The sequence below is a fragment of the Anguilla rostrata genome, chromosome 3 (genome assembly GCF_018555375.3).
Source record: "Anguilla rostrata isolate EN2019 chromosome 3, ASM1855537v3, whole genome shotgun sequence".
In the NCBI taxonomy this organism is placed as follows: Eukaryota; Metazoa; Chordata; class Actinopteri; order Anguilliformes; family Anguillidae; genus Anguilla; species Anguilla rostrata.
This window is the reverse complement of record NC_057935.1, coordinates 69,645,824-69,657,957: the sequence shown is the minus strand read 5'-3', so window position 1 is coordinate 69,657,957 and position 12,134 is coordinate 69,645,824. Positions and strand designations below refer to the sequence as shown.

At 42.2% G+C, this 12,134-nt stretch overlaps 1 protein-coding gene across 1 annotated transcript in view; it reads right to left on the bottom strand.

The window, feature by feature from the left end:
* vwc2l (von Willebrand factor C domain containing 2 like) overlaps positions 1–2,433 on the bottom strand; it is a 33,055-nt gene extending 30,622 nt beyond the window's left edge. The window contains exon 1 of the mRNA XM_064329540.1: positions 1,489–2,433. The gene's annotated coding sequence lies outside the window, so the exon portion shown is untranslated. The remainder of the gene's footprint in view (positions 1–1,488) is intronic.
* Positions 2,434–12,134: the final 9,701 nt, after the last annotated feature.

Genomic DNA, 12,134 nt, shown 5'->3' with positions numbered 1-12,134 from the left:
ACTTCTTTTCCAAATGCATGATTCATGGAGAGCATACAGCCCGTCTGGGTGCTATTAGCCTACTTGTATTTCAAGCGTAGCCGACTATTAACAACGACTATTTCAATAGTGCTGCTTGAAAAGACATTAGTTTATTCATATAGGCTAATTCAGTATTAACTGGGTGTAAATATAATTTAACGAAAACCTAGGCCTGTGCACATTTAATCTCATCATTTGCTGAATCTGATAGATACAGAGTGAGCCCGTAAATGTTGTCACGTTGTACTTTGTACGTAGTTCTGTTGAACTTTACATTGCGAAGTTAAACCACCCGAGAGCTAACACATCCACAAATTAGGCTACAGCAAGAGACACCAATCAAATTTTTAAAAATCGTGTACTTCATCTCATTCAACTGAAGCGTATGACTGAATGGCCTCGTGTGCTTCACAAGTGCAGCGACATTTAGCTTGGGTTCCCAACTCCTTTCGTGAAACGGCCACGGACACAATTCTACAACTTCAGAAAGTCAGGTTGCTTTTTTTTTTTTTTTTTTTTACTTTTTTTTTCGCCAACACCCAGTCCTCCCCACCCCTTTTCTTTTTCATGCAACCAGTGTTCTTGACAGCGTTATATACGTGTGATAACTAGCAAACTATATTGTCTTCTGTTTTAAAAATCTGTAACTAGGCTACATTTCAACCGTTGCCGGGTGATCACGTGTTGTGATCATCATTTTGGCCAGGTCTGGATTAGGGTCAATAACCTACCTGTTGTGAGAAATACGCCAACTGCGGTTTTATTCCTCTAAAAAATTCCACCCTGCAAACGAAATGCATGGAAGAGCATGGCTATCGCAATATTTATCTACTCTCGAGGTTTCAGACAAATATAATCGCTAAATCCTGCAGCGGACTAGTTCCAGGAAACGTTGTCAATAATTACGCGACCAATAAGTTGCTATATTCATAAATCAATTAACCTTTTTTTCCCAGACCACTGAATCAGTAATCACGGTAAGATCACATATGTCCGTCTTTCTGCGGTTTACCAACTCCAGTTATTGCGTCAGGCTTTATACTGAATTCCACGTCGTTCATAACTAAGTCCAGAATGCGGACTTGATTTCAAATAATGCATTCGCGACGGAAGAAATGAGCCATCAAATCGCACACGACTGTAATCTGGTTTCAGGATCCAGGGTGGTGTTTATCATCATCCTGCAACTGAAGGACAGCTCATTTATTGATTGATGAATAATAATTGGCTGTTGTATTCAAACATGCAGGCTATTTACTGTATAACCACATCTGACATTAAATAAACAACGGTGACAATAATTTCAGAGCGTCGGTGATCATCACAAGCGCATATGCAATGATATGAAATATAAGGAGCTGCCCTGATGTAAATGGGAACGAAGTAGATTTAAAATAAAATCGCATTGTGTTGCACTGGAACTGACGATCAATGGACATGGGGTGGCATTGGTACTGACTGACTCACCGCGTTTAAATGGTCTGGTTCCAATTTGTTGGATTAGGAATCGTGCGGATCCTGTCCCCTGTTGGACTGGTTAAGCGGAGAGCGCAAGTTCCTCTTGAACCATTTGGCAAAGAAATATTGTCAGAATCCCGCGGGGATAAGTAATCCGTATTTCACTTTGTCTCTTGAAGAAATGAATATATCACTGTCGCTGTCCATTCCAATGCTCTGTAAATAGCACGAGTGAGGTGTTCTTTGCATATAACCTGATCGGGGGCATGATTACCGTTTTCCTCTAGTAAGTGTAAGCGACAAAAGCAGGAAAAAAGACCCTTAATGATCTCTGTAATGGAAAAACAAGGGAACGCTAAAAGCAGTGTATACGGTTATAATTCCAGTTCATTCGAACATCCAGTATACTGAGCAGCATTTCCATTTTAACTTCCAAATTCTGCAGATGCGTCGCAAAAGGCAATAAATAAATTAGTAAAAGGAAACAAAAAAACAGTCGGTTGTATTTTTCTTGTTGTATACCTCCAGTGCGCCAATAATATGCAAACAAGAAGATATTATTGAAATTTGCCAACTTTAAGAAGAACGCGAGCTAACTGTAAGAAAATAAGACATTCCATTTTCCACTGCGCATCCCAGCAAAGTTAAAGCTTCCACATAACAGGTCGTAAGACGAAATCTAATCCGTTTCCCGTCACAGCGAGGAATACAGCTGCTTCGCGTTCCTACAGCACCGATGCAGTGTACGGAGCCATGGGGGGAAAAAAGCGCTCTTACTCAAGTTCGACCAAAGCCAGCCGAGTGGAGAACAGAAGAACGATTCATCCCGACGAACCGCCTCCGCGAGCGTGCAAGAGCGCGCTCTGAGTTGTTTCAGCACCGCGGACAGAGTCCGCGTCAGCACTGGCGCTGTTCAGGCAAGCACCAGACTCCGCGAGACTGAACTGAACTGCGGATTAGTTTTCCTCTCCTCTGAACGGGAGGGCACGCGCGTGATAAGAGTGACAGTGCGTGGCTCCCTCGAATTGCTGAGTATTGAGGCAACCTTGTTTTAAAGCAGCTTTACTTGTACGTTCTGAATAAAGGTGCCAGACGGAAAGCAGCGGAATCATTTTCTTAATTCTATGTAAGAGATAGGGTTTTGGGGGATATTTTGCAAGGAAAACAGCTGTACCCATAGTATTTTCCAAAACGGAGAGAAAAAGCCCTCAAAAGTTCAATAGTACCGCACGAATCGAGAGCGAACAGCCATTTTTCGTAATGTTACAAAATGTGAATGTTTACGTAAAACGTGGGTTTTACTGAAGTCGATGCTGCGTTTGCATGTATAAAATTCTAGTAGCACCGTTATCCCCATAACAGATCACACAATCTTACTGGCAACTGCTTTACTGAAGTTTACCCATAGGGGACACTGGCTTCCTACATTAAAAGCAATATAATGAAAACTGAAACAGAGCGTCATGTATAATAAAATATCGATAGTGTAAAATTAATCGTATGCCGTCTTTTTATCGGCGCTATTCCAATCTTTAGTTTAGTGAAATTTGCAACGAGCAAGCATTTGAGTGAAAATCCCGACTATTTCATTTATTGGGATAAAACACTGAATCACTTTTAAACATTGCACGGTTTCGTTTTAGGATAAGACATATCTTAAATTACAGATAAGTTTGTAGCAAGTACGCACTTCCCCTTTATTTGGTAGCATCTCGCGCTGGATTCAGAGACCGCACCCGATTGTAGGTGGATTATTGATGAAGCACGTGGACAGGTCATTTGCCTTGACACAAACGATGACGATAGTAAGACATTGTAGGGTCAGTGGACAGTGGACAATGTGTTAAATGGGAAAAAATTGTTGGGTCACTGAGCGATATATTAAATGGATACAATCTGCAGGGGCAGCGAGTGTGTTTCCATCTGTAGATTCTGCCATCGGTATTTACTTTAATATAAAGTATATTAACTTTCAATTCACGTCATAAAAAGCATTCCCATTTGCTGCAGTTAATTGGCACGTGTCATCTACTCGATGCTAGGAACCCAATATATGTGCATATCCAATGGTTTTGTAATTACTCTAATGCTGACCTGCAGAAATCTGTTTTGTTAATGTCGAAGCGAGACTCGTTCCCGGGCCACTGCAGACAGCTTCTCTCAATTCAGAGAGAGAGAGACGCCGCCTGTATTGCTACGTAAAGATGTTGACAAGCAGCAACGGGCTTTGGCGCGATAATACATCGGGCGCTATAGCCGTTGGCAGCCGTGCATTTTCAACACAGAAGCAGCTGATATATCCCTCCTCTCTCCCGCCTTACTTAAACGGAAGCAAGGGACGCGCGTGTGTAACGGTAATGTAATCGGCTATGGTGCTATCTACTGCAAGATTCAGTAGCAGCGGACAGAAAGAGAGAGAGAACCCAGATGATTAACTTGTATGATTTATTCTTGAACGGTTGTCCTGTATGGTTGACCGAACGAACAAATTACATTTATAAGGTACCCTTAATCACTTCCAGGGACCTCATACAGAAAAAAAAAAGAAAATAATTCCATCATCAGAATCGTTTTCCTAAGCAATACCCCATCCAGACTACATTACATTACATTACATTACAGGAATTTGGCAGACGCTCTTATCCAGAGCGACGTACAACAAAGTGTATAACCATAACCAGGAACAAGTATGACGAAACCCCTAGAGAGAAGTACCGGTCCAAGTACAGGGAACAACCGCATAGTTCAACTTGGACCCTGGTGGTTAAACTGATTAACACTAACGACGAGAACGGCAACAACGCAATCTATGGAAAAATAAAAATAAATAAAAATACAAGTAGTCGTTAAGACTGGCGCATCAACTAAGTCACCTATTAAACAGCTGCCTAGTTACACCCCTAAGTTTAGTCATTTACAGGGGGGGGGGGGGGGGGGAAGGGAGGGATGGGGAGAGGTGCAGCCTGAAGAGGTGGGTCTTCAGTCGTCGTTTGAAACGTCGTTTGAGACTATCCAAACCAGTTGCACTGCGCTTTATCCACTGAGTTGGAGAATAATACACACGTGATATATTCCATACTGGCTACTTTTTTTTTTACAAACAACCCATTTAGTGTATCGCCCTACATCAGGCTATGAGCCGTCAAGACTCTGCTTGATCTCATCTTCATTTTTATTTATTTTTTGTTGTAGTTCAGATGATTTAATGATCAAATACACGTACACAGCACCAAACACACTGCGCATGCATACGAGAAATGTAAAAATACCCAAGGTTTTTATACAAAAAAAAAAAAAAACATCCAGGTCCATTTCTCAGACAATAACAAGCCATTGCACAGGATTTGCCATTTAGTTCACCAAATGACTAAATGGCAAAAAAAAAAAGCAGGCGAAAGCCCTTGCGAATAGAAACGAGGTCTTCAGCCACAATTCTAAAGCAATTAACTAATGGAGCGGAAGCCTCCTCCAAACCCCCCCCCCCCCCCCCCACCCTTTCATTGGACAGTGCCTGTGTATCTGCACTGTGGATCCAAACAGCATTATAAAGGTCCAGGCTTTGGCCATCACATTAATGTGCTGCTCACAGGGTCTCTGTGCTGTGTACGGTCATGGCTGCTCCTGCTGGCCTATTAAAACGAACACAGGAGCAAGCAAGCCCAGCCCAGCCCATGCCCAGCCCAGCACAGCCCCAGGCGAGGACCGGTCCCAGTGGAAGTGCATGATCTTCACTTCCCATTTGTGTGAATACGAGCATTCTTCTCCCGAGTACTGGTTATGGCCGAGAAATAATGGCTTCGGGTTCTGAGTTCTTGTTTTGTGAAGAGGGCTATTTACAGTGTGCATTGCAGATGAAGTGCAGGCTGTGTGAGTGTGTGTGTTCGCGTGTGTGTGTGCGTGAGTGTGTGTGTGTTCGCGTGCATGTGTCTGTGCATGTGTGGGTGAATGTGCATGCATACGTGCGTCCACGCCTGTGTGTGCACTTGCATGTGTTCTTTTCATCATTACTTATCCCTTCTATTAATTCTGGACTATTACACCATAGTAATCCTGTCCTCAGGGGATTCCCGTGATTTTAAAAATGAATTAAAGTGCGCTCGTTCTCAATTAGATGAACTGAGCATTTCAGAGTGATTCTCTGCAGCCCTCTTCAGCTGGAACATTCACTTACAGCGAGTTAAACGGTAAAGGAGAACTCCCTCCCCGTTGCTGACACGAGACACCGCGTTTCATTTGTCCATCTTTTTACTACAAAGTGCAATCATGCAGGTTTTTTTTTCTTCTTTAAGAACACTGTAGTGTAAGGTCAGGTGTCTGAGCATGCTCGGGGTTCGGCTGCAGCTGCGCAGCCTCTGTTCCCGTCTCCCTAACCAGGCTGGTGTGCGCAGCCCAGCTCTGTGTGGGTCATTGGAGGCCTGCTCCCCATATATGGCAGGCCAAGCTCAGCCGATTTGGTCCCTCCCTTTAGAGGGATCAGTTTTGGCCTGCTCTCTATAGGGGCTGCCATATGAGCCCGCTCTCTATAGGGGCTGTCATTATGAGCCTGCTCTCTATAGGGGCTGTCATTATGAGGCCTGCTCTCTATAGGGGCTGTCATTATGAGCCTGCTCTCTATAGGGGCTGCCATAATGAGCCCTGCTCTCCTATAGGGGCTGTCATTATGAGCCCTGCTCTCCTATAGGGCTGCATTATGAGCCTGCTCTCTATAGGGGCTGCCATTATGAGCCCCGCTCTCCTATAGGGGCTGTCATTATGAGTCCTGCCTCCTATAGGGGCTGTTAGTCATCTATGAGCCATGCTCTCCTTTTAGGGCTTGACTTGAGCCTGGCCTCCCATAGGTCTTCATTATGAGCCCTGCTCTCCTATAGGGGCTGTCATTATGAGCCCTGCTCTCCTATAGGGGCTGTCATTATGAGCCCTGCTCTCCTATAGGGGCTGTCATTATGAGGCCTGCTCTCCTATAGGGGCTGTCATTATGAGTCCTGCTCTCCTATAGGGGCTGCCAATATGAGTCCTGCTCTCCTATAGGGGCTGTCATTATGAGCCCTGCTCTCCTATAGGGGCTGTCATTATGAGTCCTGCTCTCCTATGGGGGCTGTCATTATGAGTCCTGCCCTCCTATAGGGGCTGCCATTTTCCAGTGGGCTTGTTTGAGAGCTGCTCCTGATAGAGACAGAGAGAGAGAGAGACGTCCCTCTTCCTGCTTTGCCGAGGCGTAATTCGAGACTGTGATCATATCCCAAAAGATCCATTCTTTAAGGAACTTGATTGATAATCAACCATTTTTTTGGATATGTGTAATACTTAGTTTGACACCATGGTGTCCATCCAAAAGATCAGTGTGCAGTTGCCATTAAAACGCGTTAATCTGCAAGAATGTCTCCAATAACTTTTTTCATGTATGGTTGTAATATTGAGTAAATGCTTGGGCAATAACACAGAACAGTATGTAACAAACCGATGACTGTCATGTTGTCATGTTTATGGTTCTAAAATTAATAGATTAGATGTTTAATTACATGAAATATATGTTCAAAGTACGTCTCCTATTTTGAGCTTTTTATTTATTTATTTATTTTTAATTGTAATATGCAGATTATTTACATGTGCATTTGCCATGTAATTATACTGTAATTATAAGGCTGTCAAATTATGAAAAATTAACTCGTTAATTGCAGGGTTTGTTGTGATTAATCATGATTACTCACATTTTGTTTTTGTTTATTTTGCTTTAATGAAACCCAAGTAACAGAGCTTTAAATGTGAAAGAACATTGAATAGAAAACACAAGGAACAAAAATCATTTCAAAGTAAGAGAATGTATGTAAGACTGATGGCGTGGTCTGAAAAATGTGAAGCACGGGCTGGAGCTGGTCCCTTTCGCAAAGAGCCAGTAGTGAGGTAGCCCATTGCAAAGAATCTAGTTCCAATTTCTAACTCCATCTAACCACAAATCCTGTTTTTACACCATTCTATTACAATACATAGAATCAATGCATCATGCAAATGGGAATCAAGGGAAAAGTGTGTTAATTTCCATCAATACCCACTTAATCTGGTAAGGCTTATGGGGGGTGCTGGAGCCTATCCCAGCATGCATTGGGTGTGAGGCAGGAATGCACCCTGGACAGGTCTGCAATATATATCACGGGTCACATCAATATAATAAATCGTCATTTATAGTGTTCATCATTTTATATTAACATTTATATATAACATAACTGTGAAAGCCCAACATTTTTCACAATACACTGATCTCTGAAGTAAATTATCTGACAATTTTTATATGTTGCCTTCATGAAACATGGAATAATCTCATCATCGTGCTTTTACAGTCACAATAATTTCATATCCAGTATCAAGCCTCCAAGCCAAACCCACAGGATTTATTATGGAATTATGCTTATGCCTATACTACACACACAGGCACAGACTGGGCAGCAGTGTAGCACAGTGGGTAGGGAACTGGGCTTGTAACCGAAAGGTTACAGGTTCGATTCCTGGGTAGGACACTGCCGTTGTACCCTTGAGCAAGATACTTAACCTGAATTGCTTCAGTATATATCAAGCTGTATAAATGGATGCAATGTAAAAGTTGTGTAAGTCCCTCTGGATAAGAGTGTCTGCTAAATGCATGTAATGAATAATGTAATGACTCAGTAATCACACAATATTTGGATTTTGCAAAGTCCAGATTCACCATGTCCTCCTAATTTGTTTGACCCATGCAATAATTTCATGATAGTTTTTGTAATAAAGTTTTCTCACGGGTGAAATCCGCTTGTCAGAAGCGGGACAGTGAAGCGTGAAGTTAAATTTGAACAGCTGCATTTTGTTGTTGCACACACTGTGCAAGTGTTTGTTGCCCTGCAGATGTTGACCAATGAAAGTCCTGCATGCACATAGTATTGAGAATGAGCCCCAGTAAGGGGCTATTCAGCCTTCTGCTGTTTTAATAGTCATATTGCACTGTGGCAAGCCTGCACTTGACAGATTTTATGGATGCTATATTTTTTACTGGGTCTAAAGTACAAGGTTGTCAAACTCATATCCTGAAGGGCTGTATTGTCTGTGGTTTCAATCAGCTTAGACCTTGGAAACAAGGACTCTTTAGCCAATCGGCGTTGAGTCAGCCAATCAGTTTTAAATGTTGAGATATAACCGATAGTTGCGGTAGCCATCCAGGAGTGTACTCTGACACCCCTCAGTTATAGGTTGTGTCTTATATTTTGGCTTTTGTATTTTCTAATAGTTATAGTTATGAAAAAATCCCATTTTTTTGTGTCATTATGGTAAGATGCACTCGGGCAATATGAGTCTTGTCTGATAGTATAGGCTACTGTGTTCATTAAATATCAGTGTAAACTTTTTGAATGTCATAAAAAATCATTATCATTGCTGATTAAAGATAAAAAAAAACAACAACCAGCCGCTACTTTTGATTTGCAGTGGACGCTACATTGAATCATACTCAAGAAATACAGCTGGTTTCTGATTAGTTTGTGTACTGTAAATATTTCAATGTATATCTTTGACTGACATACATTGTCAGATTTCATGGCTGTCTGTTTTTGAGAAGATAGTCTGTATTTGTGTGTGGTTTAACGATATCGACGGACATTTGGGAGATGTATGACCATTCTCACAATATCACAGATTTATAGGCCTACATGATTTTTCAGCTTGGTCTTCAACTGACGCGGGGAAGAAAATAACACAAAACAAGCAGATAAAGACAAAGGAAAAATTTACCCACGCACATTACATCGTGCATTTTCTTAAAAAAATAAAATAAATTAAAAAAGAAATAAATAAAAAACTATCAAATAAGTCCACGATTTGTATTCCGGCACCAGAAAATACGGAATTTACATTTGCTCATGCTTTTTTATCGCGGAAAACGCTTGTGAGTCACCTGATTGGTGGGAGAATGATGTTTAGAGCCCGGAGATAATAAAAGGGACGGCCGCTGAATTCAGCGCTAAAGGGCAACCATTCAGGCGGTAATGTATTCATTGTGATCATGTCCAATCACGTCGCCCCCCAGGGGAGAAGATGGGCAGTTATTCCCCGCTCATGCCTCGGCAACAGGTCCCCGCTGTTGCCGCGGCAGCCAACGAGCTTTAACGAGGCGGGATTTACGTCAGGGCTGAAGCTCTCGGTCGTTTTCCACGAAATGAGCATCCGACGCATTTTTTTTTTTCTTTAAAAAGGACGTTCTTTATTTACGCTTCCCAGCGCGAGCGGAGGCCGAGTTCAGGGATCTGAGTGCGGCAATCAAATCGTTTGACGTGTGCTTTCTAAATTGAATGGAGGTGAACGTGCAGTGAACTAAACCAAACAAATTTTAGCTGTAGTCTCTCTCTCATCATCTATCTGAGTGTCTCTCTTTCACTCTGAAATATATGTGTATTTAACGTTCTGTTTGGCTGTGGATTTATCTTTAATGAAACATTTTTTGTGTTGCACATGTGAACTGTGACTGGAACGATTGCTTTTTTGCTTAGTTACGAGCGGCATGTTGTCACACCTGGATCTGACGGATTAATTGACAGATTAACTGCACATATCCGCGGCTTCCCAGAATGCACCATTTTAAATTCCAAAAAACATTGAAGCCTGGTCCTGGTGGCCAATAGGGTTGCGTCGTGGGCGACATCATTAGGCTGCATGATCACAGGCCACTGCTGTGCTACAGACGAAGAACCAGGAGTCAGTTCGCCTTTACTGTGTGCAAGACATTAACGTGGTTATTATTTTGAACATTTGCCATTCCTTTAAAATCCCTGCAGATGTACATGTATTTTAATGCTTGGCACATGCACACAAAAATAAATCCATTGTTAAAGCTTTTTTTTCCCCGAAAATGAAATTTCAACAGTTTTTATTTTATAATTTTTTTTGGCAGGGCAGCTAAATTGATTTTGTCTGTCCCATATGCACTGGTTGAGAGGTACTCCTTAAAAATACAAAAAAGTGAGTGATTCAGAGCCTAATCAGCCTGGGACAAGATCACATATTTGATGATTTTATTTTTTTTATTTTTTATTAGCTAATGGGGAATAAAATAAAGAGTAACCAGGCACAGTTTTATGCCTGAAGAGGCTGAGCTTCCCATTAAACTAATGTGTCTGAGTATGAATCGCTTTGCTGCTGTACCTGACTGCTTCTGTGTTTTACAACAATTACTCAAAGGTACTGTATGGGTAAATTAAAAAAAATGCATTATATTTTTTTATAAAAATTATGTTTTCTTACCAATTTCCTTCTGAGATTAATAAAGTTTTAATCTCTAATCATGTGAAACAGCACAGTGGTGTGTTGCTGTGTGCACATTTTGTTCAAATTCAGGTTATGGTGTTTTCGTGGTTTTAGGTTATATGATAGGTTACATGTGCGTGGAGGACTGGTTGTAACTGTCGTTCTCCTGTCTAAGGGCCCAGCGGATATCAGGCCCAAGCAAAAAATATGACAGAAGATCAGAGAATCTGCATGTGATGAAAATGGGTCTCTGCTTTAGTCTGGGTGCTTGCAGCAGGCAATTTATGATGCTGGGTATGTTTGACCTGACGGGGGCCCAACCGAAAAGTGGAAGTGACATTTCTAGGAACAGCCATTTGTCTTTAGTTACCTGAGATTTCCTGCAGCATGGCCGCCTCTACCTCCATTGATGGCTCCCATTAATTCTGATACCGTCTGACAGTACTATCGCACCTAATCAATCAATATTGAAATGAAATATGCGGCTGATGCTTTTATTTAACAACATCAGGCGCTGTAAGAGGAGTGTTCATAACACCAACAACAAAAAAAAAAGAGAGTGAAAATAAGGTAAAACACATCTGAGGTGTTTTTCACCCCTGTAAACTGTGGGGGTGATTTCGGCAGGTACCCTTACTGGCAGGACCACGATTTGTGATAAATGACCAGTTTCCCACGCTAATTTGTTATTTTCAAATTGTTCCTGACTGTGTAACCCCCCCCCCCCCCGATTCCCCGTCTGTTGGGAGATTTGACACCAGCGGGAAGACGGAGCTTTGATGCTCCTCTCTCCAGGAATCCCGTGGTTTTTACCCTTCTGCTAACTTTACCCTGTGGACGGAGGAGCGCTGCGGCGCACTCGCATAAGCCCCCGACGCACATTCATCAGAGCTTAATTAATTAAGCTTAACCACTGGGAGAAAAGAGATTCAATAGTAACCCGGCAATTCCTGGCCAAACGAGAAGCTCCCCTAAAACCAAGTCCTTCATCACTACTGCTGCTTTCCGGTCATTTTTTTTGGAAAGCGCTTTTAGAATACAGAGTGCTGTTTTTTTAAATTTATTTATTTTTTTTAATAATCAAGTTATGTAGTTGTGTGGACTCCTGGTCTATGTGCTGTAATCTTAGGGCCAGGAGCTTGAACCTGTGACGTTCTCCTTTGGGCTGAATCTGTACTGGCGGTCAAGGGAGTAGCCAGGAACTCTGGGCCCCCTGAGAGACTATTGATCTGGGCCCCATCCTACTGGATTTTTTTGTGGGCCCTCTCCAGCTGTCCCCCCACCCCTCAAAGTTCCTGGCCCTAAAAATCGTCACCATTTTCCACCCCACTAGCAATGTTCCTGGTTGTGGTGGTTCACTTAAGGGCACTTGGTGCAGTGGGCATTACACCCTA